Source organism: Muntiacus reevesi, chromosome 4 (assembly GCF_963930625.1).
Source record: "Muntiacus reevesi chromosome 4, mMunRee1.1, whole genome shotgun sequence".
Taxonomy (NCBI): domain Eukaryota; kingdom Metazoa; phylum Chordata; class Mammalia; order Artiodactyla; family Cervidae; genus Muntiacus; species Muntiacus reevesi.
In genome coordinates this window covers 54,260,566-54,276,259 of record NC_089252.1, presented here as the reverse complement: position 1 = coordinate 54,276,259, position 15,694 = coordinate 54,260,566, and the positions used below count along the sequence as shown (strand labels likewise).

The 15,694-nt window shown below is 50.5% G+C and overlaps 1 protein-coding gene across 2 annotated transcripts in view; it reads left to right on the top strand.

Moving 5' to 3' along the window:
• The first annotated feature begins 889 nt into the window (after nt 1-889).
• The window catches only part of ATP8B1 (ATPase phospholipid transporting 8B1), a 110,044-nt gene continuing 95,239 nt past the window's right edge, over nt 890-15,694 (top strand). The window contains exon 1 of one of the 2 annotated variants that reach the window (XM_065932807.1): nt 890-1,098. The gene's annotated coding sequence lies outside the window, so the exon portion shown is untranslated. Of the gene's footprint in view, nt 1,099-8,244; nt 8,262-15,694 lie in introns of those variants that run through there. The other variant, XM_065932808.1, reaches the window with a different exon arrangement.

Sequence of the window (15,694 nt, the reverse complement as noted above, 5' to 3'; positions counted from 1 at the left end):
TCTGAACTCTTGGCCTCTCTGATCTGCAGATAACTAGTTACTGGGGTCTGAGTCCTATATATCTCCTCTACTACACTTTCAGCAAACTCTTTGATTCAGCTTTGAATTTCCTCCCTGTTTATCCCAGCAGATGAGCAGTTAACATTCTGCGGGACTGAGTTTCTGATGTAAGGGAGGGGTGATATAAGCGCCCAGACACCAGCCAGCAATCACGCACGTGAGTCCTAAAGTTCCAGTTGACACCAAACCTTTTGCACGCTGCACTCCGGCTGTTTCGACTCCAAACCAGTCAAGTCTTTTGGCGCCGTGTCTTTCCCGACCCTCTGCGCGGCGAGGCGCGACGCGAATTCGGTCACCGGTCCTGGAACGTGACTTGGCATCGAGAGGGTACAGCTCCCCTTACCAAGGGAGCTCAGGTCCGGGTCGAGCTGCGGCCTCGCCAGCTTTCCGGGCTGGCGCGGTCACCGACCCCAGGCGGCGGCCGGGCTGGCCGAGGGCAGCGGGAAAGTGACGCGGGGCGGACTGGGCGGGGTGGCAAGCGCGTCCCCAGGGAGGCGGGGGCGTCCTGGGAGGCAAAGAGCGGCCCGGGCGAGGCGGGGGACGCGCTCGGGCCGCGGCCAGGGTGCCCACCTGCCGCCGGAGCGCGCAGGGCGGGGGGCTGGACCCGCGCCGCATCGACCCGTCTCGGGGCTCGCCGTCCGGCTCCTCTCCGCCCCCGGGAGGGACCGAGGGAGGGCCGACGGCCGGGCCCGCCCCGACCCCAGCTGCGGCTGCTAAAAGGAGACCAGAGGCACCACCCCGGAGCGGAGAAACCAGTTTGGCCGGTCCAGCAGAGCGGAGGGAAAAGGGCGGCCGCAGAGGAGGGGGGCGCGGACGCGGGGCGGGGGAAGGCGGGGAGCCATTGGAGAGCTGCGAGAGCCCGAGGAGCCGCCGCCAACTGGACACGCTTCCCGGGGCCGCGGCCAGCCCCGTGCGCCATGAAGCGCTAGCGCGGCGGCCAGCGCTGCGGCCGGCGGGCGGCGGCGAGCAGGTGCGCACCTAGCGCGCGGCGAGGCGCGCACCCGGCGGATGCCCCAGCTGGGGCCCAGCGAGCGCCAGGTGAGGAGGGGCGCGGCGGCCGGACCCCCGATGTGCCCCGCAGGTCCCCTGCCGTCCCGGGGGTCGACGAACCCCGGGGAGCCGGGACGCGGGGGCAGCAGCTGTCGGCGCCGGCGGGCTCCGGAGCCCACACGGGTGGGCCCTGGGCGGAGGTGCTGGGAGCCTTCGCGGCCTCGGGGATGGGAAGACGCAGCTGGCGGGGCAGGCGGCACCGCGGCGGCCCTGGGCTCTTCACCGGTGCGCCAGGCGTCCGGGTTCTGCGCTCGTTTGCTGCGCTCAGGTCCCGGCTTAAGCGCCGAAGGTCCAACCTGGCCGGGCTTGTGACTCCTTGAGGGGCGCCGCTGGCTTCTCTGCGACGTCTGTCGCCCCTCGGGTAGCCCCCGTTGACAGGGTTCTGCTGGGGGCCCCATTGGCAGCCGATACCCACGCGTCCGGAAAAGACCTCCAGGGTTGATTATACCGGCCGCGCCTTCGAGGAGGGATGGGGAGTGAGCTCGCCGCCGCTGCGCCTACTGCGGGACCGGCGCCCTCCAGACAGCTTCCGAGAGCCTTCGTGCGGTTTGGGAGGTGATGGGGAGGAGGGACCCTGTTTTCCGCCGGGGACTGTAGGGGCTTGTCCGCCAGCTCCCATGGCACCGCCAACAGCCCAGCTCCTTCCCTCTCCAGCCTGGTGCCCGGCGCTGTCACCTCGCTGTCTGGCTGCGGGGTGGCACTTGCGGGGAAGGGGTGTTGCAGAGAAGGGCGAGAGTTTTACCCGCCCCCTTGCCCACCCCTCCCCACGTTGGGGAAGAGTTGTCGTCGTCCCCTCAGCTTCTCCGAGGGAGTGTGCGCACCTGGGCCCCGCCGGAGTCGGGTGGGGAGGCTTGGGACGCTGATCGGTGACAGCTGGGGGGAGGACGAGGTGCCCGGGGGATGCCGAACGCAGGAGGCGGGTTGACAGGCGCGGGCAAGGGGAACCTGAGCTCGGTTTCCGCTTGGCTAGCCCGGCTCGACCCCACCCGGCTCCCTCGGCCTGCCCCCGCGGCCCCCGGCGCTCTCCGAGTCCTTCTTGGGTAGCTCCGGACGCCGCCAGTTTCCCCTCCCGGAAACTGCCCGCCCTCTGGGCCTAAGAAAAGATTTTTCCCATCTTCCTGGTCGCATGGTCTGCAAGTCTCTTGCTCCCATTCCTCGAGAATGAAATGAGACAACAGGCGACGCACTGGAAGACCGCCCGGCGCACTGTGGGTTACTGAGGACGGTTATCCGCTTTTAGAAACGAACTTAAAAGGATGCGTGATCAAGCCTCCAGTGATGGTAAACCCGAGGCAGATAAAAAGAGAAAACAGCACAAAGTATGAAGTAGAAGTTCTCATTTTCATGTCTGGGGAGTACTTTTGTGTTAGACCTTAGAATGCCATTCATTAATTCCGGGCCTATTGTTGAAGGCTTTATTAAAACGTGTTATAAATTCATGTACTGTGCAAAGGTTGATGAATGGTTATTAGCTGGTGCTGATTACTTTCTGGGGGAGACGTCTGCCTGCCTGCAATTACTCCTCTAAATCCTCTTAATGTTATTCATTAGGTAGTGGAGGCCTCCTTGTTCTAATTTTAGGTAAGAAATCTTAACCTTTGTTCACTTGCCATTTTTTGGTGACTGTGCTTGGATAATTTTTAGGGATTCTTTGGTCTGTTATAGGGGGCCAAACAAGACTCAGACAGCTTAATACTAGTGAACAGGAACATCATGTGTGAAAGCAGCCTTGGCCACTTTGAAGTTTTCCTTCTGTTTTTTCATTTTAAGGAAAATGCGTATCAGTGTGGCTCAGTGGTGAAGAATCCACCTGCAATGAGGGAGATTTGATTTCCTGGGGGGTGGGAAGATCCCCTGGAAAAGGAAATAGCAGCCCATTCCAGTATTCTTGCCTGGGAAATCCCATGGACAGAGGAGCCTGGTGGGCTGCAGTCCATGGGGTCACAGAGTCAGACAGGCCATGAGCCGCTGAACAACAATGCTCTTGGTAGTGATACCTGTTAGCGGTAGAGCTCGGAGGGGTTCTTGCTATTTTTGTAGTAACTGAGGCTTTAAAACAGTTTGGTAAAAAGTTGCAAGTGTAAGTAGTCTGCAGGTATAAAGCAAGATCAGGACTAGTTCTGTTTTGCCTGGGTTTCTCTCCAGTCTTGGCACTAAGCTCTGACCACGTCCAGATGTGGGATGTTTCTTTCCCCATCTGTTCGCTTGTCCTTCATTGCTTCCTTCCTTTTTTCCCTTCTTACCTCCTTCCTCTTCCACTGTCTTTTTCCTGAAGCAAGGAATTGTGGAAAATGTATGGATTTAGATTCCCACAGATTTCAGTTCTTTTACTTTAAATTGTATTTAATGTTTACAATTTATTCTTATCTTTATTTTTGAAACTGTGTAACTTTAAATGAATTCCTAAATCTTATGAAAAAAATGTTTTTCAACCTCCTTGGGTTGCGGAGGATTAAGAAAGCAAGTAAACCTTGCTTATACATAGTAGGTGTTTGTTGTTTTCTTAGTTTTCTTTATTAAATGGATTAAAAAAAAATAGTATGATGCCCAGGTATTTCGTGTGTTTTTTGTATCTTACTGCCTTACTAAAGCTTGAATCCAGTGTTGGTGTTCAGTAGATTCATGGATTCCAGGTGATTCTTACAACTGAGATTTTAATCTTCTAGTTATCTTTGCTCTTTAGTTTCAATCATTGTGTAAAAGAAAAAAAATGAAAATGCCTGTTCGCTTATGAATGCAGAGGAACTTGCTTTTTAGATACCAGGACAAGTTTTATGGGGTCTGTTCATGTTTTGTGTCTCTCAAGAGGTGCCTTTAAAGTTTCTCAGGCAGTTAATTGTAGAGTTTGCTTCTTTACCTCCCTCTAGGTTAGCCTCCTGGGAAGTTTTTTTGTGTGTATAGGTGGTGTCTTTAGCTGTCTTGTGAGTTTTCAGGCCTGTTTGTTGGCATTGTTCAATGAGATTAATTGTATTCATGCCTGTAGGTCTTGTTTTGTTACCTACTAAGATAAGTAAAAATTAATTTGCTACCAGAAGAGTTTTAAGAGTTTTCAGCCCCTGGTGGCTCAGCAGTAGAGAGTCTACCTGCCGTTACAAGTTTCGATCCCTGGGTCGGGAAGATCCCCTGGAGAAGATTTCCCACTCCAGCCTGGCGTGCTGCAGCCCGTGGGGTTGCACACCGCTGAGCGACTGACCAACAGTTCCTGCCTGGAGAAGCCCACAGACAGAGGAGCCTGGTGGGCTGCAGTCCACGGGGCCACAAAGAGCCAGACACCACTGACTGAACAGCAGCAGTGAAAGCTAACTTGCTCCCAGGAGCGTTTTTATAGCATGAAAAGAAGATCGGTCCTCCCAAATCCCCATCCTTGTGCCCAGCTAAAAGTCATATCCAGTATGAGATCTTCGGAGGTCCCGTGTTGCTGAAGAGCTGGCATTATGGAGGAAGAGTCTAGAAAGCGCACATACACACACATAATAGTATATATATAAAACAGTCTGGTATTTCATTTTTATTAGAAAACAAAGGATTTTTTCTCTTCTGATCAGTAAGGAATACATTAATACTTTTCCTAATTGTTACAAATTTGTTTAGTCGTATCCGACTCTTTTGCAACCCCGTGGATAATTGCACTTTAAATTGTCACCAAAGCCACGCGCAGTGGGAACTAGGTTTGTTAAATGGTTCCGTGGACGTTGAGGCCAGAGGCAGCAGTTAGAGCCTGGTGCAGGTGCACTGGGAGACTGATCTGGCTTGGAATCCTGGCCTCAAGGCTCCCTAGTTGCATAACCCTCGGCGAGTCTTTAACTCGATTGCTCTAGCCTCAGTGTACTCATCTGTAAGATGGGAGGGGAACTGTACTACCTCAGAGTGTCACGTGATAAGTCCCAGTTGAGAGAATTTAAAAGGGCTTACTTGGCACCGGCTTCGGTCAGACGCAGTCAGTGCCACTGCCGTTGTGCTGTTGATGGCTGCTCAGTCACTCGGTCGTGTCCGACTCTGCGACCCCGTGGCCTGTAGCCCCGCCAGGCCCCTCTGTCCATGGGACTCTCCAGCCAAGAATACTGGAGTGGGTTGCCATGCCCTCCTCCAGGGGATCTTCCCAACCCAGGTCTCCCGCATTGCAGGTGGATTCTTTACCGTCTGAGCCACCAGGGAAGCCTGGTGTGTTGTTGATACTGGTCAGTAAATACTCATGGCTCAGGCCACCTTTGCCTTCTCCTGGTTCGGGAGATGGGCATCACTCCGTATGTTGGTGTTCGCTTAGCAAACAAAGGTGTGTATTTGCGCCAGGCAGTGGCAGGAGAAAGTCCTCTAGAGCAGGGGTGAGCTTCTGAACTTCCAGATTTAGGGCTTGGGTTCTGGAGCCCAGGTGTCTAAGAACCAGGGAGCAGGGTGACCTGGGGTATGCATACCCTGTCACAGCCGGGAGGGGTGGCCGCCCCCACCTGGGTGTGCTCTCCTGCAGAGCGGACGGCAGCCCTTGGGACACAGCTGGTCTCCTTCACCCCCGTCCTGACTGTTTCATCTCCCTCACCTCTGTACTCTTGTTCTTTATTTTACATTTTTGGCCAAACCCCATGACATGTGGGACTTTAGTTCCCTGTCTGGGGATCAAACCCGCACCCCCTGCATTGGAACGTGGGGTCCTAAGTGCTGGATTACGGAGAAAGCCCTGTATTCTCGCTTCAACAAAAAACAAAACCCAAAAACTCTTCTCTGTTCCAAACTTGGGTTCTTTTTAAAGGGTCAGTGCTTCTGTTGGTTTCTGAGTTGTGGCACCTGATGAGCATCACTAGTGACAGAGACGACTGGTGCAATCCCATTTACCTATCTATCCACCACCCGCCCGTCCATCCCATCCATTCATTTAAAAAGTGGCTGGAGCCTACTCTCCCGGCACTGGCCCAGCGATGTGGAAGCCTGCGAGGTTCCAAGAGGGCCTGAGTTGTGTTTTTGTCTTTTTCTCTTTGGTAAGACAGTAGATCGGATGTTTTCTCTCTTCCTGCTCCGGACTTTGCCCCTCTGTACACGCAGAGGTGGTTGCCTTAGACCATGGAGGGTGGCCTGGGCCTCTCCCAGCTCTGAAGCTCTGTGTTCATTATCAGTCGTCAAGCCCAGTGAATTTACACTTTATAAGGGAGAGCTGGGCCTGGAGGCTGTGGCGGACTCTCGGTAGGAAGCTGGCTCTCAGTCTGGGGAGAAGATTCCTGGGGCTGGCAGCCCCGAGTATCAGAGGTCACCCTTGATCCAGGACCACCCCTCGGTAGTGAGGACCACCTTTCCTAGTGTGACTGAGAAGCCTGGTGCTTCTCATCGAGTACATGCGTGGCCTGACCTTTGGCTCGCAGCTATGGTCTTTATTTACAGGGCTGTCATTTATGGCTTTGTCTCTCTGCTGAGTGGCTTTTGTTCACCAGAGTTGAAGTTTGTTTGATTTACAGCAAGGAAGCACTGGAAACGAGTTTTCTAACCTTTACTCAGATGGGGCACAGTTGGAATATCCTCATCGGAACAACTCGGGCACTGAGCGTGATTGGCTCACAGTCCCCGATTGCCGGTTCCTGCTGTTTGGGGAGAGTCCCGTGGCTTGAGTGCATGACTTATTTTATGGTGTGATATGAAACTGTTAGTCGCTCGGTCGTGTCCGACTCTTTGCGACCCCATGGACTGTAGGCCACCAGGCTCCTCTGTCCATGGGATTCTCCAGACATGAATACTGGATTGGGTTGCCATGCCCTCCCCCAGGGGACCTTCCTGACCCAGGGATCGAACCCCGGTCTCCTGCATAGCAGGTGGACTCTTTACCATCTGAGCCACCAGGGAAACCCATGGGGTGCTGTGATTCGTGTGCAAACCTTTACCCTGTCTTCTTGTGATGCAGGAAACTGAGATCACTCTCTGAGATTGGTATAGGATCTGTGGATCCAGAAGAAACATTTAATATTCTCTCTAAGAAAACAGATAACCATTGAGCGTGGGTGGTTGAAACACACTCATGTAGGGAGGTGGGTTGGGTGTGTATATTTCACCCTGGAACAGATCAGCCCAGTCACCATGGTGGAAATCACACGTGTGGGCCCCTATGCCAGGTACCGGCAGATGCTCTATAAGCCTCAGAACTCTTGATAAAACAGTGAAATATAAGTGTGTGTGGGCTCATCAGCTGCTGAGGTGGTGAGAATGAAGTGAAAATCTACCCTTTGTTTTTGGTACCAGAACAACACGGGAGGAGAGGAGGTTCCTCATGATGTCATCCCAGTGCAGTAGTTTATTTCATGGGAGTTTTGTTTTAATCACGGTAAAATATTTATACAATTTGTCATTTTAGCCATTTTAAAGTGTGAATTCAGTGGCATTAAGCATATTCACAGTATCTTGCGGCTCTCAGCACTGTCCACATCCAGAAGTTTTTCAGCATCCCATCTGGAAACTCTGTACCCATTAAGCAGTCGCTCCCCGCTTTGCCCTCACCGTGTCCCCTAATAACCTCTGTCCTGCACTGTCTCCGTGAAGTTGGCTGTCCTGAGGCCCCTCAGCTACGTCACACAGCGCAAGTCCTTTTATGACGCTGGTTCCACTCAGCACAATGTCCTCAAGGTTCGTCCACGTCACAGCATGAGCCAGAATTTCCTTTCGCTTCCTTTTCAAGGCTGAATAATATTCCCCGGTGTGTGTATGCCACATTTTGTTTATCCATTTGTCTGATGAGGGGCATTTGGGTTGTGTCCACCTTTGGCTGTTGTGAACATGGGCATGTGGAAATCTGTTTCTTCCTGGGAGCTGTTGAGATGTGATTCAGTTTTGTGAGATATGTCATTCATAGATCGTAGAACCTGGCTAAGATGACCTGGGACATGGAGAATTTAGTATCACATTTTCCTCCAAAGCATCTTGGAGATAAGGATGTGGGAAACTGCGAGGAGGCTGGTTACGTGAAAGACACGTGGAGGGCAGCCACATTTCTCCTTTTCACCTGCAGCTGCTCTCACAAAGCTGAAATTCCTTTAGAATTTCATCACCCACCGACCTGCGGTGTACGTGACACTGTGCTCTGTACCAGCGTGGGCATAAAAGCTCAGGAGGCCTGGCTCCACCATCTGAAGATTTCTGCAGGCCACACTGCCCTCCAGGGAGGCTATTTCCTGGTAGAGGTAAAAATCTTTAACTTTCCTCCAGAATTGACTTGAATTAAAGAAAAAAAAAAATTTTTTTTTGAGGGGGTGGATGGAGGGAGGGTTAGAATGAGAGAAAAGCTTACATGTAATGTTTGAAAATGGGATACTTAAAAATCAGATTGTTTTCTACCTTAGGGTAGAACCCATGGTTTTCAAAATAGGTTTCAAGGCAAGAGATCACTCACAGGGTGGCAGAACTGTCAGATGTTGCGTCCGTGTACTAATCTGCTTACTCATGGAGCAGGATCAAAACCAGAACCCTTTTGATCATGATTAGATGTCTATCAGGCTTGGCACCCCACTCCAGTATTCTCGCCTGGAAAACCCCATGGACGGAGGAGCCTGGTAGGCTGCGGTCCATGGGGTCGCTAAGAGTCGGACATGGCTGAGCGACTTCACTTTCACTTTTCACTTCCATGCACTGGAGAAGGAAATGGCAACCCAGTCCAGTGTTCTTGCCTGGAGAATCCCAGGGGCGGGGGAGCCTGGTGGGCTGACATCTATGCGGTCGCACAGAGTTGGACACGACTGAAGTGATTTCGTAGTGGTAGTAGTAGGCTATAAACATCTTAATCGGAACAATAGACTCTTACGTGGCATTTTGCTCATAGAGTGTCTTGAAAATTAGCCAAGATAAGGATTTGCATATTTTAAAAGCAATGCCTTTTTTTTTTTAAGTAAAACATACACACATTTCACACTGACCCCAATGTCACTATCCTTGGATATCATTCGATTTTCCTATCCTGTGCCAGTCCCAACCACAGAAAGGATGTTACTTTCTTGGGGTTTTGCTACTTTATTTAGCTCAACTTGGTTGAGATTTAGAATATTATTTTAAAATCAGTCTTAGCCTTCCCCCCTTGCATAGAGAAATATGGTGAAAATCCTCAAAGGTCACATAAGTAGCATCCAGTGTGACCTGGATTCTTGAGATCATTCAGAGCAACACTTGAAAAAAAAAAAAAAGCTGAAGAAAGTTTGCTCGGGCCCTGTACTCTTAGTTGCTACTGGTCTCATTTCCTGAGTTCTAGCTGGTGGCTCAGTGGTAAAGAACCAGCCTGCCAATGCAGGAGACAAGGGTTCGGACCCCCGCGCTGGAAAGATCCCGTGGGAAAGGAGATGACAACCCACTCCAGTATTCTTGCCTGAGAAATCCCGTGGACAGAGGAGCCTGGCAGGCTACAGTCCATGGGCTTGCCAGAGGCGGACATGACTGAACAAGCTTCTTGAATGGCCAGAGAAGACAACTTGTGGCTTCTCTTAGGGAATTTCCTGTCTCCTCGGTCATTCCGCAGCGTGGACACTCCTCCTCAGCCTTACAAAGTCTGAGACGGCTGCCAACAGCTACTTAGAAACCACATCCTTCGTGCCAGGCACTCAGCGTCGGTCAATTAATCAAGGACGTGCAGAGCCTGCCCTTAAGGAGCTCCCATTCTAGCAAGATGAGGACAGTGGATAATAAAGATAGTGAATAGATAAGTTACAGGCTTCCCTGCTGGTCAGACAGGAAAGAATCCGCCTGCAGCGCAGGAGACCTGCGTTTCATCCCTGGGTTGGGAAGATCCCCTGGAGGAGGAAATGGCCACCCGTTCCAATATTCCTATCTGCAGAATCCCATGGACAGAGGAGCCTGGCGGGCTATGTTCCAAGGGGTCGCAAAGAGTCGGACACGACTGAGCGACTAAGCCCAGCGCACAGGTAAATTACATGGTGTGTGTGAAGATCGGTGCTGCAGGGGAGGGAAAGAGGAGCTGAGCGGGGCAGAAGAATCTGGTCGGGGGTGGGCTGGGCGAGGGAGCAGGATGCAGTTGGACGTGGAGAGGGTGGCATCTGGGTGAAGACGCAGCAGGGAGGAGTGAGCTAGGAAGATCTTGGCAGAGCAGGGGTGGGGAGAGTGTCCTGGGCACAGCTGACTCGGTGCCTGGCTGGGGTGATGCAGGCAAGCAGGCCATTGACTGATCCTCAGACCTGGGGGTGTGGAGGGGCAGGGCCGGGAGGACAGAGCAAGGGGGCGTGGAGCCCCTCCACACCGGGCTTCCTACGGCTTCCTACGGGTGTGAGGATTTTGGCCCTGACGTTGTGCAAGCTGGTTGGGGGCAGTGGAGGGAGTCGGCGGAGGACGTTGCCCAGTGAGGGTCATGGTCTGTCCTCTGACTCGTGGTTCAGTCGCTCTGGTTGCTGTGTGGAGCCCACGCCAGGGGAGGGCTCTTAGATCGGGAGGGTGTAGGAAGCAGAACCAGGTGAACTATGTTGGAGTCTGGGGCCGAAGTGAGACGTCTGCGAGAGAGCGAAGGCTGTGGATATTTTTTAAAGGTAGAGGCAACAGGATTTCTGGATGGATTGAACTTGGGATGTAAGAGAAAGAGGAGCCAGAGGTAACTTTCTTGGCAGAGTCTGGGTCGCAAACGGAAATCTGAATTTTCAAAATGGGGTGAATTCAACGGGCTATGTTCAGATCACTCGTGATAGGTTATAAAGAGGCTCTTCCGAAGACACGTTTGTATAAGATTTTCATTCACAGAACTTCAGCAGAGAACTTTATCATCAGAGCATGTCTTTCTTCTTTGCTGGGGAGGGGGGAGGTGCTGGAAAAGATGATTTCCAGGCAGCAGAGGCCTCTGCTTGTATTGGAAGGAAAGTGACCGTGTTAGGTGCTCAGTCATGTCTGGCTCTGCGACCCCGTGGACTGTAGCCCACCAGGCTCCTCTGTCCATGGGATCCTCCAGGCAAGAATACTGGAGTGGGTTGCCATGCCCTCCTCCAGGGGATCTTCCTGACCCAGGGACTGAGCAGAGTTTTTACCGCTAGCTCCATCTGGGAAGGAAGATGGTCTGTATTCCACGGGGCGCGCAGGGCACGGAGACCTCTCCTGCAAGAGAAAGCAGGTGAGGTTCCTGGTAAGGCCCTGCTCCCTGCTCCCACTGCTCCCAGCCTTACCACGCATCGTCTAGTGGGGAAGGCAAGCATCTTCGTGCCCACAAACACAGGCTGGCCACCCCCATCTCCACACACGTGGGTTGTTTTTTTTCAAGCAGTTTTATTGAGATATAATTCCTGTACTGTACAATTCATCCTTTTACAGTATACAATTCTATGGTTCTTAGTCTATTTACAGAGTTGTACCACCATCACCACAGTCTTTTTTTTTTTTTTAAATATCTGAATACTTTTTTGGCCCCACTGGACTTAGGTGTGGCACTCAGGGTCTTTGATCTTCATCGCAGTTTGCAGACTCTCAATCGTGGTGTTTGGGCTCTAGTTCCTTGACCAGGGATCAAACCTGGGCCCCCTGTGTTGGGAGCACGGAGTGTTAGCCACTAGACCACCAGGGAAGTCCCATCACAGTCTATTCTGGAAGCTTTTTATAACCTCAAAAAAGGAGTCTGGTCCCCTTTAGCTGTCACTTGTATTCCTGCTCCCCTTAGCTCCTGGCAACCTCTGCTTTCTGAATCTATGTATTTGCCAATCTGGACCTTTTCTCTAAATGGAAGCATACAACACATGTTCTTTTGTGAGCTGACTTATTTCACTTAACATAATATTTTTATGATGTTTTGTTTAGCGTAATCATCCACGTTGTAGCATTTAGCCACGTTTAAGTCCTTAATTGCTGAGTACACAAGTTACTTTTGCATGTGACGCATTCTTGAAAGGGTCACAGGGAATGGAAATATGTGTTAGTCACAAATAGATCGATTAACATTGTAAGAAAAGGAATTGTTTGTGCCCAGAGAGCTAAATATTTCTCTGTGAAGGTGTATGTGTGTGTATACGTGTGTGTGTGCATTAATTTGTTGTTTCATAGCTAACTACAAAGTACATGGAATTTGTGACTGCGTCTAAAAACTGGTGGCTTTTGAGTGGCCTTATCATTTTCTTTTATTTAAAAAAGTCAACATTTACTTATTAAACGCCCACTCCACTCCAGGCCACATGGCAGTGCTGGGGGTTAATGCCTGGACGAACAAAACAGGGAGCTTCCCCTGCGGTGCTTACAGTGCCGCTGGAGGAGGGGTCGTAGGAGTCAGTATTGATCCAAAGAGATATGAGGTGCACTGGTATTGGAATCTGTGATAAGCACCTATGGGAAAATAAGACATGGCCAAGAATAATGAGGGCTGACTATAGGATGGCCCAGAGGAACCCAAATGGTCATGGAAGGATGGATGGATAAATACACAGTGGTACATCCATGTGATGGAATACTGTTCAGTCTTAAAAGAGAAGGAAGTTCTGAAACACACCCTGATATGAATGAACCTTGAAGAATTACGCTGACTGAAAGAAGCCAGACACAAAAGGACACCTACAGTGCGATTCCACTTCTGTGAGGTACACAGAATAGTCAGATTCACAGAGGCAGAAAGGAGATCTGTGGTTACCGGAGGTGGAGGGAGGGGGAGTGGGAGTTACTGTTTGGGAGGACAGAGTTTCAGTTTGGGAGGATGAGAAAGTCCCCAAGTGGGTGGCGGTGATGGTCGAACAACATTGCGAATGTGCTGAACATCACTGAGGTATACTTCTACAAATGGCTAAAAGGGTGAATTTTGTGTTGTATATATTTTACCACAACAAAAGATTTAGCCCAGGAAGATGTCTTGAAGGAGATGATTCTTAAGTTAAGACCCGAAGGATGAGAAGGCATCAGGTAAGGCTCTTCCTGGTCCAGCTCATGGCAAGAGCGTGTGCAAAGACCCTGAGGTGAGAGCCTCCTGCGGGAAGGCCAGGCTCGCTGGAGGGGTGGGATGGTTGGGACCGAGAAGCATGAGGTGAGGTGGGCAGGGACCAAACTGGTGGGAAGACATCGATGTATTTGTAAGCAGTGGAGTGACATGATTTGACTTTGAGTTGCAGTTGAAAACTCAGACTACGATGTAGAGAATGGGCGGGCATAGGGAGCCAAGAGCAGAGGCAAGGAGACCAGTTAGGAGGCAGCTGCCAGGGTCTGAGAGAGAGAGAGATGAGAGGTGGGGGGCTGGGACCGGGACGACGGTGGAGGTGTGAAGCAGGGGACGGAAGCTGCGGTTTGGTTGTGGAGTCTCCGCCTGGGTGACAGATCAGATTCCAGGATCTTGTGGAAAGGAAGGAGCAGTTGATTCTCAGGTTTCTGACATAAGGGATGGAATATGAGGATGTCAGAGGCAGAGGAGCAGGCTGGAAGATTAGGAATTTAGCTTGGGTCGTGTTCACTTTCATCTAGGAGTGGCCAGAGGTCAAGCTCTGATAAATTCAGGAATTTTGCCTGGAGAATACAACCTTGGGAGCTGGCAGCGTGGAGTTTGGTTTAATGAGTTCCACAGGGACATTGGAAACCTTATAAAGCTGAGCACTTCGCTGATGGTTCAGTGGTAAAGAATCCACCTGCAGTACAGGAGATGCAGGTTTGATTCCTGGGCTGGGAAGATCCCCTGGAGGAGGAAATGGCATTCCACTCCAATATTCTTGCCTGGAAAAATCCCACAGACAGGAGCCTGGTGGGCTACAATCCTAAGGGTCGCAAAGAGTCAGATATCATTGAGCACGAGTATGGACGGGCAGGGATGCGGGAATCCTTATGAAACCAACGCTTTCTAACCTTAGGGTCATCCTTTTAACTTTGACTTTTTTTGTGTGAAATAGTACATTCAACTATTTTTTTTAAGCAATAAAGCATTTAAATTTGAGCAAAGAAAGCACTTGTGGAAATGCTCTAGTGTTGCTTTATGGACGAGAATGACAGTGGAACGCTGGTACAGTATTATCTAGTTGGCAGGACCACCATAGACAGGTCAAATGTTTGTATTAGACATGGGAGAGGGGCAGTTGGTATATTTAATGGGAACTCGCTAAAGTTTGGGAATTTCTCATGGACTGTGCAGTATTTATTTTTTTAATTACAGAAATTTATTGCAGTTTAGTTGATGTACAATATTGTGTTGATTTCAACAGTAGGGTATTTAAATTGGCTTGTGTGGCCTTGTCTAAAAACCAAATTGTGCTTTGAAATATGTGTATGTGTGTGGGGCTTCCTTGGTAGCTTAGCTGGTAAAGAATCCACCTGCAGGAGACCCCGGTTTGGTTTCTGGGTCAGGAAGATCCGCTGGAGAAGGGATAGACTGCCCACTCCAGTATTCTTGGGCTTCCCGGATGGCTCAGCTGGTGAAGAATCCACCTGCAATGTGGGAGACCGGGGTTCGATCCCTGGGTTGGGAAGATCCCCTGGAGAAGGGAGAGGCTACCCACTCCAGTATTCTTGCCTGGAGAATCCCATGGACAGAGGAGCCTGGTGGGCTACAGTCCATGGGATCACGAGAGTCGGACATGACAGTGACTAGGCACAGCCCAGCGTGTAGGGTGTATGACGGAGTGGCGTTGCCTTTGCTGACAGAGGTCCATGTTCGCACAAGCAGCGTTTACTCACTCAGGCCTGTGCTGTCTCTGTTTGTAGTTGTTTAGTTGCTAAGTCGTGTCCTACTCTTGTGACCCCGTGGACTGTAGCCCACCGGGTTCCTCTGTCCATGGAATTCTCCAGGCAAGAATACTGGAGTGGGTTGCCACTTCCTTCTTCAAGGGAGGTTCCCAACCCAGGGTTTGAACCTGCATCTCCTGCATTGGCAGACAGATTTTCTACCCCTGAGCCACCTGGGAAGCCCTGTCTGTATTTACTGACCTCTTATTTCTTCCAAGTGAAGGAACTGTAGGTGGCTTGAAGTCTCAGAACTAGTCATTGACAAAAGCAGAAATTGAGATGATTGAGGATTTCACGACACCCAAGGTGAGGGTTTCCTCCAGGACCTCATGGTTAATGGTTGGAAAAGCAGTGCAAACAATTTTGAAATACAGAAGTAAATAAAAACACAGAGCACATAATTAACTTTGAATCTTAACTAGACAGCAAATACATTTTTTAACATAAGTATGTCCCTCCTATGCAATATTTGAGATAGACTGAAAAATGATTTATCTAAAATTCAAATTTGACTGTGCATCCTGCATGTTTTATTTGGCAACACTACTCAGAATCAAAATTTAGGAACACAGAGATGTTTGGAATTTAAGGACTATGTGTATATTCAAGCTCCCTTTGACAACTGCTGGATCTTCCATGCATTTTTTAAAAATCTGGAGTTGGGCATGAGAAGGGAATTTCTTTTTTTTCCCCCTAGTCTCTTGAAATGTCTGTGTTGTGTTACTTTCCTGAATTTTAGTGAGTATTCCTCATTTGTAATTAGCAGCAGCCTGGTATTGGGGAACAGGCCCTGAGTTCAGGAGCTGGTAGGTCTAACTGGGTCCCTGACCAGTTAGTTTTTTGACCTCGACTGGGAATAACAGTGTTTTGTAGTTTTAGATCACTTCATAGTTTTAGAACCTTCTCAGTTGGAGTTACTAGGACAGGTATTTTTTCCATAGAACAGAAGAGAAACTCA